Source organism: Symphalangus syndactylus, chromosome 4 (genome assembly GCF_028878055.3).
Source record: "Symphalangus syndactylus isolate Jambi chromosome 4, NHGRI_mSymSyn1-v2.1_pri, whole genome shotgun sequence".
Lineage (NCBI taxonomy): Eukaryota > Metazoa > Chordata > Mammalia > Primates > Hylobatidae > Symphalangus > Symphalangus syndactylus.
The window spans coordinates 61,234,641-61,249,155 of record NC_072426.2 but is presented as its reverse complement, the minus strand read 5'-3'; the positions used below and the strand labels follow the sequence as shown (position 1 = coordinate 61,249,155).

The 14,515-nt window shown below is 40.9% G+C and overlaps 1 protein-coding gene and 1 pseudogene across 13 annotated transcripts in view; both read left to right on the top strand.

Moving 5' to 3' along the window:
- ANK2 (ankyrin 2) overlaps positions 1–14,515 on the top strand; it is a 719,880-nt gene that overhangs the window by 117,526 nt on the left and 587,839 nt on the right. The gene's annotated exons all lie outside the window — the stretch shown is intronic.
- Positions 1–14,515, top strand: part of LOC129480709 (transcription initiation factor TFIID subunit 4B-like) — a 29,008-nt pseudogene that overhangs the window by 7,541 nt on the left and 6,952 nt on the right.

Genomic DNA, 14,515 nt, shown 5'->3' with positions numbered 1-14,515 from the left:
CCTAGGTGACAGAGTGAGACCTTGTTTCAAAAAAGAAAAAAATGAAAAAATATGTATACTGATTTCCTTTCTTCTGGATGTGTACTTAGCAGTGAGGTTGCTGGGTCTTATGGCAGTTCCATTTTTAGTCTTTTGAGGAATCCTCTTTTCTTTGTTTAAGAGTGTGCTGGGAAAACAAAATGAGTCTTCAGGGGAATAATCTGGGTCTTGGGTGGCCCGTTTCCAACTCTCTTCTATCGGATAAAGCTGGTGTTTATTAGCATGGCTTCCAAGGCCCTCTCTGATGGAGCTCTCTTTTGACTGCCTCTGCATCCTCATGTCCTGCTGCTCCATACATCTCCATTAAGCAGAGTAGAGCTGTTTCTAGTCTGTAGGCACACTGTGCTGTGCTGCAACTCTGTTCCTGTCATTCTTTTGTAGGGGCCTTCCTGTCTCCTATCACGGTTGCTATTAAAATATCTGAAACTCATTAAGTGTCAGTTGAATTGAACTGAATATGACTTCATATTGTTTTTAAGGAACTAAAAATCTGCTTGAGGAGACAAACATGTATGCAGATACCTTCACAGAAGTGCATTTAAGTCTCATAATGAGTTCACAGTTTCAGATGGTAAGGAAGAATATGGCAGAACACTGAAAATGGGCAGAACAGTTATTATTCTTTGAGGAGAGCTGGAGAATGGCAAAGGTTCTGGATGATGGTGAATTTTATCCATGTTTTTAGAAAGGGGGTAAAATTTGGATTTTGATGTATACTTAGGTTTCATATTAGTCCTCAGCAACATTTAGACTGAATTTTAAAATAGGTGGTTTGTGAGTACTCAGATTAGGGAGAAATAATCAGTAGGAATAAGTTTGGGTTTACAAAGAGCAAACGAGATCAAAGAAACCTTGGTCTTTTCTTTGATAGGTCTCCTAGTTAATAAAGAAATGCTGAAAATCCACTATTTCAACCTGGCCTTGGGCAATTCCCCAGAAACAGCATTTGGTTGCTTTGTTATAGGACTTGGCCCCTTTGCTCTTTGTCAGACTGTGGGTGAGACCAAAAAAAGACATGTTTACTAAATTTGCAGATGACTAAGTTTTAATGCTTTGAAAAATAGAATTGGGATTTATAATTGGGCTGAAATGATAAACCAATATTGAAAAGATGAAATCTCATTAGGATTTATATAACCATATATATATAAATAATTCAGCATTCATGTGCTTATGTTCAAGAAAATGAAGGTCTATTTTAAGAACAGTCAGTGAGAAAGTTCTAGTGATTTTAGTTGACTGCAAGCGCAATGTGAGCCAATAGTGAAGAGTACTGCCAAGACATGGGGATACAAATCTACACTGCATTAATAACAGCTGAGTGTCCAGAGTAAGGGAAATAGTCATCCCACTTCTTTGTGATTCTCAGACCACACACATTTGGAGCCTGAGTCCTTAGATCTGGGTTCCCTATTTCAAGAGGAAATATTGACAAAGTGGAGCATATCCGGAAGTGGGTGAGCAGGATGATGAAGACAGCAAAAATCATGTCAAATAGGAAATGGCTGAATAAAGTGGGAGCATAATTACTCTCTCCCATTATGTGAAAGAAGGAGTAATCAAATATTATGTCACTCCAGAGAGCAGAACTAAAACCAGTGTGGCTGGAGAATTTAAAGAAAGCAAATTATGATACAATACAAAGAAGAAATACAAACTTCAGCTCTTAAAATTTAAGTGGGATTAAGTATTAGTTGTCAGTATTGTAGGGATGATAATTATTCCCAATTCAATTTTAATGAAAACTCAATAGAAAACAAGAAGACAGAAACACCTGTGATATTTTTGTGGGGCTGGGGGCAAATTCCAAAAATCACCTAGAAAAATAAATAGACAATAATGACTTTGAAAATTAGAAAGAGAAGGTTGGTTCATCACTAGGCTATAATGATTAAATGAAAATGACACTGGTACAGACAAATCAATGGAATAGTTATTTCAGAGATAGACTCTGATATATCAATAACTTAATAGAAAACAAAAGAGGTATAACAACTGGGGACATACAGACTATTTATTTATTTATTTATTTAGACAAATTCTTTCTCTGTTGCCCAGACTGGAATAAAGTGGTGCGATCTCAGCTCACTGCAACCTCTGCCCCCACCAGATTCAAGTGATTCTCCTGCATCAGCCTCCCGAGTAGCTGGGATTACAGGCGTGTGCCACCACACCTGGCTAATTTTTTTTATTTTTAGTAGAGACGGCGTTTCACCACGTTTGCCAGGCTGGTCTTGAACTCTTGAACTCAGGTGATCCACACACCTCAGCCTCCCAAAGTGCTAGGATTACAGGCGTGAGCCACTGCGCCAGGCCCAGAGAAACTATTTAATAAATTTTCTAGGACAATTCATTTGGTAACTGGGGAAAGACAAAACACTTCAAAAAAACTTCCTGGTAGTTCAAATTAAATGTTAAATGGTTAGAAATAAATAAATAAGGGCCGGGTGCGGTGGCTCACGCCTGTAATCCCAGCACTTTGGGAGGCCGAGACGGATGGATCACGAGGTCAGGAGATCGAGACCATTCTGGCTAACACGGTGAAACCCCGTCTCTACTAAATATACAAAAAATTAGCTGGGCATGGTGGCAGGTGCCTGTAGTCCCAGCTACTCCGGAGGCTGCGGAGGAGAATGGTGTGAACCTGGCAGGCAGAGGTTGCAGTGAGCCGAGATCGCGCCACTGCACTCCAGCCTGGGTGACAGAGCAAGACTCCGTCTCAAAAAATAAATAAATAAATAAATAAATAAATAAATAATAAATAAAACCAGGCCAGGCGCGGTGGCTCACGCCTGTAATCCTAGCACTTTAGGAGGCTGAGGCGGACAGATAGCATGAGCCCAGGAGTTCGAGACCAGTCTGGGCAATATGGTGAAACCCCATCTCTACTAAAAATACAACAACTGAGGTGGGAGGATCTCCTGAGCCTGGGAAAGTCAAGGCTGCAGTAAGCCATAATCGCACAACTTGCACTCCAGCCTGGGTGAGAGTGAGAGCTCATTTCAAAAAATAAACCAAAAACACAAAAATTAGAAAAATTAGAATCGAGTATTAGAAAATCCCTGCATTTGGGGAGAAATGTTCTGTTTTATTACATTTTACTGTAAAACATTTCAAATATTAAAATAAATAGAGAGGTAGTATAACAAATACCTGTATATTTCTTATCTAGGTTTGCCAATTGCTAACATGTTGTCATATTTACTTTATTTTTTAAAGCATTTGGAGGTAAATTATAATGTTGCTTTACCATTATGTTCTTTAGTATCTCTAAAATAAAGATATTTTAATTTTTTGTATATATATATATATATATTTTTTTTTTTTTTTTTTAGTAGATATGGGGTTTCACCATGTTGGCCAGGCTGATCTCGAACTCCTGACCTCAGGTGATCCACCTGCCTTGGCCTCCCAAAGTGCTAGGATTATAGGTGTGAACCACTGTGCCTGGCCAAATAAAGATATTTTTCTTAGCTAAGCACAATACTTTTATCATGATCACAGCTACAAAATTAAATAATTCTCTGCTATCTTCTGATACCCAGTATACATCCAGATTTCCTCTGTTGGCCCCAGTGTGTTTTCCAGCCAAGTTGCTGAAATCAGGATCCTGTCAATGACCTGCATGATTCTTAATATGTGGTGAGCTATGGCTTATATTTCTCTGTTAGTTGAGAAAAGTTCTGTTTCCTTCTCGCTTATTTTATTTTATTTTATTTTATTTTATTTTATTTTATTTGAGATGGAGTCTCACTTTGTCACCCAGGCTGGAGTGCAATGGTGGGATCTCAGCTCACAGCAACCTCCGCCTCCCAGGTTTAAGCAATTCTCCTGCCTCAACCTCCTGAGTAGCTGGGATTACAGGCACCCGCCACCATGCTCGGCTAATTTTTGTATTTTTAGTAGAGACGAGGTTTCACCATGTTGGCCAGGCTGGTCTCGAACTCCTGACCTCAGATGATCCACCCCCTCGGCCTCCCAAAGTGCTGGGATTACAGGTGTGAGTCACCATGCACAGCCCCTTCCTGCTTTTTTGTTGTTGTTTTGTTACATTTCTTGCTGAAGAGACTGGATCAATTTTCTTTTTTCTTTTTTCTTTCTTTCTTTCTTTTTTTTTTTTTTTGAAACGGAGTCTCACTCTGTCGCCCAGGCTGGAGTGCAGTGGTGCGATCTCGGCTTACTGCAAGCTCTGCCTCCTGGGTTCATGCCGTTCTCTTGCCTCAGCCTCCCTAGTAGCTGGGCCTACAGGCGCCCGCCACCACGCCCGGCTAATTTTTTGTACTTTTAGTAGAGACGGGGTTTCACCGTGTTAGCCAGGATGGTCTCAATCTCCTGACCTCGTAATCCACCCGCCTTGGCCTCCCAAAGTGCTGGGATTACAGGCGTGAGCCACCACTCCCGGCCACGAGACTGGATCAATTTTCTGGTAGAATTCCACCTTCTGGATTTATATGATTGTTTCCTCCTGGTTTCATTTAAATTTTAGGTAACTCTCTGCTGTATTTCCTGGAGACTGGAAATTTTGATCTAAAGTTGTTACTGATGTCAGGTAAAACATTTTTGTCAAGTGTATTTCATGGGTGATGCTGTGAACATTATATCCTATCATATCAAGAGTTGTACAATGCTTAGTTGTGTTACTTTTTATGATACTAAGATCGATCTTTAGATTAATGGTAAATGGGAAAATTACTAGATCTCTCTATTATAAAGTTATGATTTTCCCCCCTTGAGACAAGTAAATATTCTGTGTGTTAAGAACTCAGCAGCAGATTAGTATCCAGTGCCTTTATCAACCTTATAGTCAGTGCTGTTGGCACCCATTGCTGACTCTTGTCTGAACCAGTTACTCCATTACAAGTTGCAAAATGGTGATTTTTCCAATTGTTAGTGTTTTTGCTTTCATTAACTAAGATTCTTCTAATAGAGTTCGCCTTATTAATTAGAGCTATGTGTTACTCTGGCCGGGCGTGGTGGCTCACGCCTGTAATCCCAGCACTTTGGGAGGCCGAGATGGGCGATCACGCGGTCAGGAGATCGAGACCATCCTGGCTAACACGGTGAAACCCCGTCTCTACTAAAAATACAAAAAATTAGCCGGGCGTAGTGGCAGGCGCCTGTAGTCCCAGCTACTCAGGAAGCTGAGGCAGGAGAATGGTGTGAACCCAGGAGGCGGAGCTTGCAGTGAGCCGAAATTGCGCCACTGCACTCCAGCCTGGACGACAGAGCAAGACTCCGTCTCAAAAAAAAAAAAAAAAAAAAGAGCTATGTGTTACTCCAAAATAGAGTTCCATTTGGAAAAGAAAGAATCCATACTTAACTCTCTCTCAACTAATTTTTGTGTAAGGAATTGGTATAATAGTGACCTCAATGAGGGGCAAATATGTCTTTTCATTCTGGGTTGAGTATCATTAGGACTTTTATATATTCAAGTGTGTCAATCAATTATAGTATTCTTTATGATGCTGTGATAGATTGTACTTACCAAAGCAGGATACACCAATGTATTCAGTCTCACATGGTCTTCCTATAATGTGATATTGACACATCTCCATTGCTTCTGCCTGGCACTCTCTTGGGACACATGCTTTTAGTGAAATCCAACCACCCTGAAGCCACCATGTTAAAAGACCATAAGGAAAACAACATAAGAGGTACACAGAGATGATTAAGGAGCCCTAATTATTCCATTCCTCAATGTTCCAGTTCAGGCACCAGACATGTGAGTGAATGAACCCTCAGAAGATTTCATTCTCCAGCTTTTGAGGTGCTCAAATGATGCTAAGTGGAGTAGAAACCAGCTAACCCTCTGAATCCTTCCCAGACTACAGATTTGTGAGAAAAATAAATGTTTTAAGCTAAGTTTGGCATGACTTTTTACATAGCCACAGTAACTAGAAAAGATGCTTTGGTGAAGTTGGCCTTTGGGGGCTTCTCCACGTTGATTCCTGTTCTTTGACATGACCCCACTTCTCTTCAGTAATTTCCTTGCTTTCTGATATAAGACAATGTGCTAAGCTCATCTTACACATTCTCTGCCTCGTATTTAAAATCAGCCTTTTCCCCAAAGAGCCCTGGTTCTTTTTAGTGAGGAATGGTATTTAGAGTTTAAAATCTGGTCATTGGCTGGGCGCGGTGGCTCAGACCTGTAATCTCAGCACTTTGGGAGCCTGATGTGGGTGGATCACAAGGTCAGGAGTTCGAGACCAGCTGGCCAACATAGTGAAACCATATCTCTACTAAAAATAAAAAAATTAGCTGGGCATGGTGACGTGCGCCTGTAGTCCCAGCTACTTGGGAGGCTGAGGCAGGAGAATCGCTTGAACCCGGGAGGTAGAGGTTGTGGTGAGCCAAGACTGTACCACTGCACTCCAGCCTGGGCAACAGAGTGAGACTCTGACTAAAAAAAAAAAAATAAAAAAAATAAAAATCTGGTCATTATGGAAACTTTCAATGGAACAAAAACAATGGAAAAATTACAAATGATGACAATAAAACACTTCAACATGTTTCCCAAAAGCAGAATTTAAAGGCAAACAGTGAAGCTCAACAGAATAGACAAGAAACATATTAAAAATTCAGTAAAAACAAAAATCAATGTGGACAAGCAATTCTTAAAAGACAGAACGCTGATGAATAGTAATCATTGAATCATTTTCAACTTTCTATACTATTTTTCCTTTACCAAATTATATTTATTTATTTATTTATTTTTTGAGACAGGGTCTCACTCTGCCACCAAGGCTGGAGTGCAGTGGCGTGATCCTGGCTCGCTGCAGCCTCGACCTCCCAGGCTCAACCCATTCTCCTGCCTCAGCCTCCTGAGTAGCTGGGACCACAGGTGTGCACCACCATGCCCAGCTAATTTTTCTATTTTTCATAGAGACAGAGTCTTGCCATGTTGCCTAGGCTGGTCTCAAACTCCTGAGCTCAAGCTGTCTACCCATCTTGGCCTCCCAAAGTGTTAGGATTACAGGTATGAGCCACTGCACCTAGCTAGATTTCCCTTAAAAGAAATAGGCCTCAATGCTGACAAGAATGCAGTATGAGTGACTCGTCCAGGTTAGAAGGTCAACTCTGCTTTCTGTGGTAATTTAGTGGCCCAGTTTTCTTCTGTACATTTGCTCTGCCATTCCCCGTTAAAGCTGTGTGGTTAAAGTGAGGTCACAGGCAAATCTGTGTTCTAGCTTGCATAAAGGAAACAAAAGAAGTTTAGGGCAAGCAATGTTCTTTGAGGCAAGAAAGGAGAAATTCTGCTCAGAAGGCCACACTGAGTTGCAAGGGAGCTTGGGAGCTGTAGTCTTTGGGTAGGCAGTTATATATCTTACCTAAACACTATTACTTTGAAATAAGATTGCATCCTTTAATTCAATAGTTCGTTTTCTTATAGTCTTTCCTAAGGAAATAAATGAGTTTCAGAAAACAAGTGTTAATTACCTAATGGACAAAAACTCAGCCAACAAGAGAAATATTCAGTATGTTATTTACTGGAGAAGGAAGCTACTTGAGAAGCATCTATATAGTTTTATTAAAGGGTGTTAGAGGCCATGATGAGGAGTTAAATGAGGTGGAAAATGACTGGAGAGTGTTTTTTGTTTTTTTTTGGTTTTTTTTTTGTTGTTTTTTTTTTTTTGAGACAAGGTATTACTCTGTTACCCAGTCTGGAGTGCAGTGGCATGATTGTGGCTCATTGTAGCCTCAACCTCCCTGGGCTCAGGGGATCCTCCCACCTCAGCCTCCTGAGTAGCTGGGACTACAGGTGTGTGACACCACTCCAGGCTAATTTTTAAATTTTTTGTAGGGACGGGGTTTTGCCATGTTGCTCAGGCTGAGAGAGTTTTACGTAAGAGAGAGAACATTCTGCTCGCTCTATGGAAGACAACTGGAAGCTGTTGCTGTAGTCCAGGACACAAGTGATGATGGTAGCCTGTGCTAGAGTTTAGGAGTAGTGACAATCTTTTGTATATTAAACCTTTGTTAACTCTATAGATTTTGGAAGGAACAGTTTGTCGGTGAGGCCACATTTCGCACTTCACTTAGCTCATAATATAAGAAATGGTGGCAAAAGATCACTGTATGGGGGGTGTTGGTAGGTACCCGAACAGTGCTGCCAGTTAATTTTAGCTAGAGAGATCAGCAAAATTCCAAGAAACTAAATACAAAAAGACACCTTTTTTTTTTTTTTTTTATGATGGAGTCTCAAAGTCTACTATTTTTAGTAGAGATGGGGTTTCACCATGTAGGCTGACCAGGCTGGTCTTGAACTCCTGACCTCAAATGATCTGCCCACCTTGGCCTCCCAAAGTGCTGAGATTGCAGGTGTAAGCCACCACCACTGGTGAGAATTCACTTTCTTTGTCTACTTTAACTGCATTACTTTGTATGTATTTGATTTATCAACTATATTTCAGATATTTGTGTGGAAACAGCATATCCCTAACAAGATTATAAACCCATTGAATATCATGCACTTTGGTATCATTTTCAGAGACTTGAACATAATAGGTGTTCAATTAAATAGTGAGTGTAAAAGAATTAACTCTGTGATATTGTGATATATAAACAAGCACATACATTAATATTCATCCCTAGTTTCTGACACAGAGCTCATAAAACCTTGGTAATTTCCTAGATAATGAGGAGAGATTAGCATAATTTGCTATTCGTAAGGCCCTTTCAACCAAACGTGAGTTTATGCTAATGAGGTGACTCTTGGTGGGGGCAGGGGCCTGCCCTAGATAGCTTCAGGATGGGAGCTCTTTGCCAGAGAAACCAACTTTGTGATGAGAGGATTTAAACTTTCAGATCCACCACACCTCCATAGAAGGGGGGGTGCTGAAGATTGAGTCAGTCTCCAATGGCCAATGATTTAATCAACCATAGCTCTGTAATGGGACCTCCATAAAAACAAACCATTAACAATAGGATTCAGAGAGCTTCCGAGTTGGTGAATGTATCCACATGTTGGGACCACATCAAACACCACGGGGACAGGAGCTCCTGCACTCTGGACACTTGGAGACCTCACCTTACACACCTTTTCATCTGGCTGTTCATTTGTGTACTTTATAATATTCTTTGTAACAAACTGGTAATAATAAGTAAAGTGTTTCCCTAAGTTCTGTGAGCTGTTATAACAAATTATCAAACCTAAGGAGGGAGTCAGTCATGGGAACCCCCAATTTGTAGCCAAGCTGGACGAAAGTGTAGGTAACCTGGGTACCCACTACTTGTGATTTTTATTTGAAGTCGGGGGCAGTCTTGTGGGACTGAGTCCTTAACCTGTGGTGTCTGCGTTAACTCTGGGTAGTCAGTGTCAGAATTGAATTAAATTGTAGGGCCCTCAGTTGGTGTCTGCAGAAAATTGGGAAATTTCTTGATGTGAAAAACACACATATCTGGTGTCAGAGATGTTCTGTTTCAGTAGAAACAGTAGTAGACTTGAACGGTTTTACTCATTATATAGCTTATTTCCAATGGAGAACAAACGAAAAAAGTGCTCGTGGAATCTCATATTGAATTCCACAGTCACAATCCTGGTCATCTCAGAGGAAAATATCACACACTTGGTACGAAGCAAATAGATGAGTTAAATATTATATATTAAATGACAAATTTATTATGATATTAGTAATTATATAATTATTAGATTGAATTATTTCCATAAAAAAAGAACATGTGAATACTATTATATTGATTACAATATCAAATAATGATATTATAGCCTTAATTAACATATAAGAAAATGGCACAATTCACTTTAAATATAAGGAACAAAGACAAAATAATGAAAACCAAGGGTTTGCATATTTTGTGATTATTTTATAGGAAACAGCTAATTATTAAACTAAGGAAAACTAAAATTATATATTTATTTTTCTACTTAAGAAGTGTCTTGGCTGGGCACGGTGGCTCATGCCTGTAATCCCAGCACTTTGGGAAGCCGAGGCAGGTGGATCACCTGAAGTCAGAAGTTCGAGACCAGCCTGGCCAACATGGTGAAACCCTGTCTCTACTAAAAATACAAAAATTGGCCAGGTGTGGTGGCACATGCCTGTAATCCCAGCTACTTGGGAGGCTGAGGCAGGATAATCACTTGAACCCGGGAGGGGGAAGTTGCAGTGAGCCAAGATTGTGCCACTGCAGTTCAGCCTGGGGGACAGAGCAAGACGGTGTCTAAAAAAAAAAAAAAGTGAATTCTCCTCTCTGCTAGGGGAGCATTATATTTTTTGTAATTTTAGAATTACATCATTTCTGGTCACAGCTGTCTAAGCGGGCTATGATTTTGCTTCATAAAGTCTTATTGATTTTGATTATTTTTACCTTAAAGATTACATGTGCTACCATTTATCCTAATGAAATTAAGATAAAACCTGATTTTGTTACCAGCCTTTAGATTCAGTATTAGACACAGAACATTTTATAAGGATCCTTGATAAGGCTCTTACTTCCTTGTCTTATCACAGAAGTAGAATTAGAAGCTCTGTAACAAATATCCAACCCCTCCACCATTTTGATAATCTGTTTTTGGACTAGGTATATAGCAGGTGATCAATAAATGATTATTGAATGAATGAATGTAAGCCTGAATGGATGGTTCTGACTTCCTCTCTGCTTATCTGCCTATCCATCTAGGACTGTACATCTATTTCTGTTGGACTATATGTGAATCCTCTCAAAATAGAATTATTGTATATTGCACTGAGTCTAATGGTTACCTCCCTGAGATTGCCCATGAACTAAACTCAGTGGTGACTAGCTTAAAACACACACACACACCACCTACCAATATTTTATGACTTAAACATATATATGTGTATATGTGTATATAGATATATATAAACTCTTATATAAAAGATGATCTACTGAAAGGCGGTGGGGTATGGTGGTGGTAGTGATTTATAGATGAAATCACTCCCACAGCATTGGCATCTTGGCAGTAGCTCATTCCTCAGCTTCCCTGAACTAGGCGTGGAACTCCAGTTACTTCCCATATATCTGATACATTTAGGCTGCAACAAATTCAAGGGCTTTTCTTGCTTATTTTTTCCCTTCTTTTAGAACAGAAGAAACCAGAAAAAAAATATTTTGTGAGAAAACAACAGTTCCTTACTCTGTACCACCTGCTTAAATGCAAACCAAAGGCACCCAAATGATGCAACCCAAGAGTGTGGAAGAGGCTGGCGGATGGGCTGTCACGTCTGGCTGATCTGATGTCAGAGCAGATCATGTGGTGCTCTGTGGGCAGCTGGGACTGGCCCGCCGAAAGCACATGGATTACAGTCTGAGGCTGTAATGGGAAAGTCGGTTCCTGGGCTGCTGTCTCATAGACATCAGCTTGCAGGGAAGCTGGGGGCTCTCCGACTTGCCCTGCTCCGGGGCCCCTCCTGCTGCGTGACTCACAGGCATATTGCAGAGAGAAGCTGCCGCTCCCAGTAAGTGCTTAAAGAAGGTCTTTATTCAGAGCATTTTGGAAGCGGGGAGGAAGTGTTTGTGTTGATAAGGGGGTGCTGGAAGCCTTTGTAAAACCCCCTCCTTGGATCTGGGCTGGGCAGCGGCGCTTTCCATGCCATTCTGGAGTTCAAAGGCAGCGCTGATGTGCTGGTTTTGGTTTGTTCTCCATGTGATGTGTTTTTCTGATTTGCATTTTCTCTTTCTGTAATCGTAGGGCAGATTTTTAAGATCTGGTTAAAGTGAATTGATTTATTTCAGATTCCCAGCCCCAGAGTGGACTTGGTGTTCCCTGTATGATAAGCAGGGAGAGGGGCAAGAGGGTGGTGGCTCTTTTGGTCAGAATCACTGCTTGTGTTAAGACACTGGCTGTGTCTGTGCCGGAGAAAGTGGTTGCCACCCCTTCTCTGCATTGGGTGAGTAGGTGGTGTGAGAGAAAGCGGGGGTGAACCAGCAGTAAAGAGATTTAATTAGTTTTTGGTAAACAGCAGTGCTATTAGTATATTGCCTTTTTTTATAGTCAAAATTTATATTAAATAGTGTCAGCTGGCAGAACAGGTGCTGGCAGTGGAGGAATGATGGAGTTCTTTCTCCCTTTCCCAGCTAGTGAATTGTCTTTGCTGCATTGAAAGCCCAATTAAGGAGTAGAGAGAAATGTAACAGATGCAGATTTCTGAGCACTGTTTTTTGTTTGTTTGTTCTTTGGTTTGGTTTTTATTCCTAAAAAGCATCACATTCCCACACTCATGCATCAGGAATGATTCTCACCTCGACGATGTCTTAGGTGTGGCATTTTTGGAGAGCAAAGGAATAAATTCAATAACATCTTTCTCTTCCTTCTAAGCATACAACATTAAGTTTGCTTTAGAGACTGAAAATAAATGTGTGTGGTTGGAAGGAGATATAAAGGGGAATTTAGAAGAACAGATTGTTTATTTGCCCTGGCACTTTTCTGTGAACACTTGATAGAGTTCTAGGTCAAGGTGTATGGTGTCCCCTTGAGGGATAATAGGCAAATAATTAGGCTATGTCTTTAAGCATTGGAAAATCTTTATTTTTTTAAGGAAGAGAATCTAGTCTTTTCTATGAATCTCTGCACAAACCATAGACTTTGTGGCCAAACACTGATGCCAGAAACCCTTAGGCATTGAAGAAACTTTTGGGTGAGAAAGATGATGGTATGAATGCAAAGAAAATATGCTTAGATGAGTTTTGTCCTTTTTTTTTAGTCTTTTGCAGTATATGGTTTAAGTCACAAAACAACAAACAACAGAAGAGAGCATGCCCCACCCAGTGTTGTGAACATGGATGATTCCCCTCCCATTCTATTCCACTGAACTGCATACACACTAGCGCAGAGACAATTCTAATTCATCTTTTGAACCCTGTATGTTACAGATACAAGCCATATAAAATGAAGACATAGACAAATGGAAGATCCTCCCACCCCACCCTACTTTCTCCTCCTTCCATATTGTTGAGTGAAGCTATATTCATCTTGGAAAGGGTCTCCATCACTGCTTGTATTTTGTTAGCCATTTCGTGTAGACGAGCACGGTGTGAGGAATTCAGAGGTAGTCTTCCTGATCTGGCCCTCCGTCTCTGCCTAGACCACACCCCCTTTTTTGGCTACATGCCTAAAACTGTCTCTGAAGGGGAGTGTGATAAAATGATGCCCATCCTTGGGCACATGGATTCCTCAGTCACAAAACTGAAGAGCCCTCATTTCTCTGCAGACACACATTTCCTGCTTCTCAGGGTGAAGATACCCATTTAGGGGGGTTTTAGAATTCCTTTTCTTTAAAGATTAACACAGTAATGTGAAAAGAAATGGAAGAAAATTATCCATTTTTCCATCTCACTCACACAACTCTGTTTAATGTCCTGTATTCTCTTCCTGTCTTTATCATCACGTTAGGCTAGCTATGTTTAATGCAGAGGGGCTATCCACACTCCTTCAGATTTCTACTTTTCAGGGAAGGCACCTGTAGTTACAGACTTAGAACTGGACCAGACCCTATTAGGACTGATATTTCAGCCATATTTCACAGAGGGTAAAGCTGGCCAGAGTTACACATCTGATGAGTGACAGAGTTGGGACCAGAACCCAGATTGCCTGACTGCCCAGTGCTCCTTCTGCAATCATGCAACCTAAGGAGAGAACATTTTCTTTAAAAATTAGGTGTTTTTTTCAATTTCTTGTTCTTTTTTATTTTATTTAGAATGCTGTGTAATTATCAGCATAGTAAAATGACTGTAATTTCACTGTCTTTCCCGAAGAATGTCTTCCAATAGATTGGAAAGTCAATTTTGTGTTTTTTGATTAGGGACAGGTTCTTGCTATGTTGTCCAAGCTGGACTCAATTCCTGGGCTCAAGTAATCCTCCTGCCTTAGCCTCCCAAGTAGCTGGGATTACAGGCATGAGCCACTGTGCCTAGCTTTGCCTTTGTTTTTCTGTTTGTTTTTCGAGATAGGGTCTCTCTCTGTTGCCCAGACTGGAGTGCAGGGGCATGATCATAGCTCATGTAACCTTAAACTCGGGCTCAAACAATCCTTCAGCCTTAGACTCCTGAGTGGCTGGGACTACAGGTGCATGCTGCTATACCAGGATAATTAAAAAAAATTTTTTTTTTTGAGACCGAGTTTCACTCTTGTTGCCCAGGCTGGAGTGCAATGGCGTGATATTGGCTCACCACAACCTCTGCTTCCCGGGTTCAAGCGATTCTCCTGCCTCAGCCTCCCGAGTAGCTGAGATTACAGGCATGCGCCACCATGCCCGGCTAATTTGTTTTGTATTTTTAGTAGAGACGGGGTTTCTCCATGTTGTTCAGGCTGGTCTTGAACTCCCGACCTCAGGTGATCCGCCCACCTTGGTCTCCCAAAGTGCTGGGATTACAGGCGTGAGCCACCGCACCAGGCCCCTTAAATGTTTTTTGTAGAGATGGAGTCTTGTTATGTTGTCAGGGCTGGCCTGGAACTCCTGGGCTCAAATGATCCTACTGTGTTAGCTTCCCTAGTAGCTGG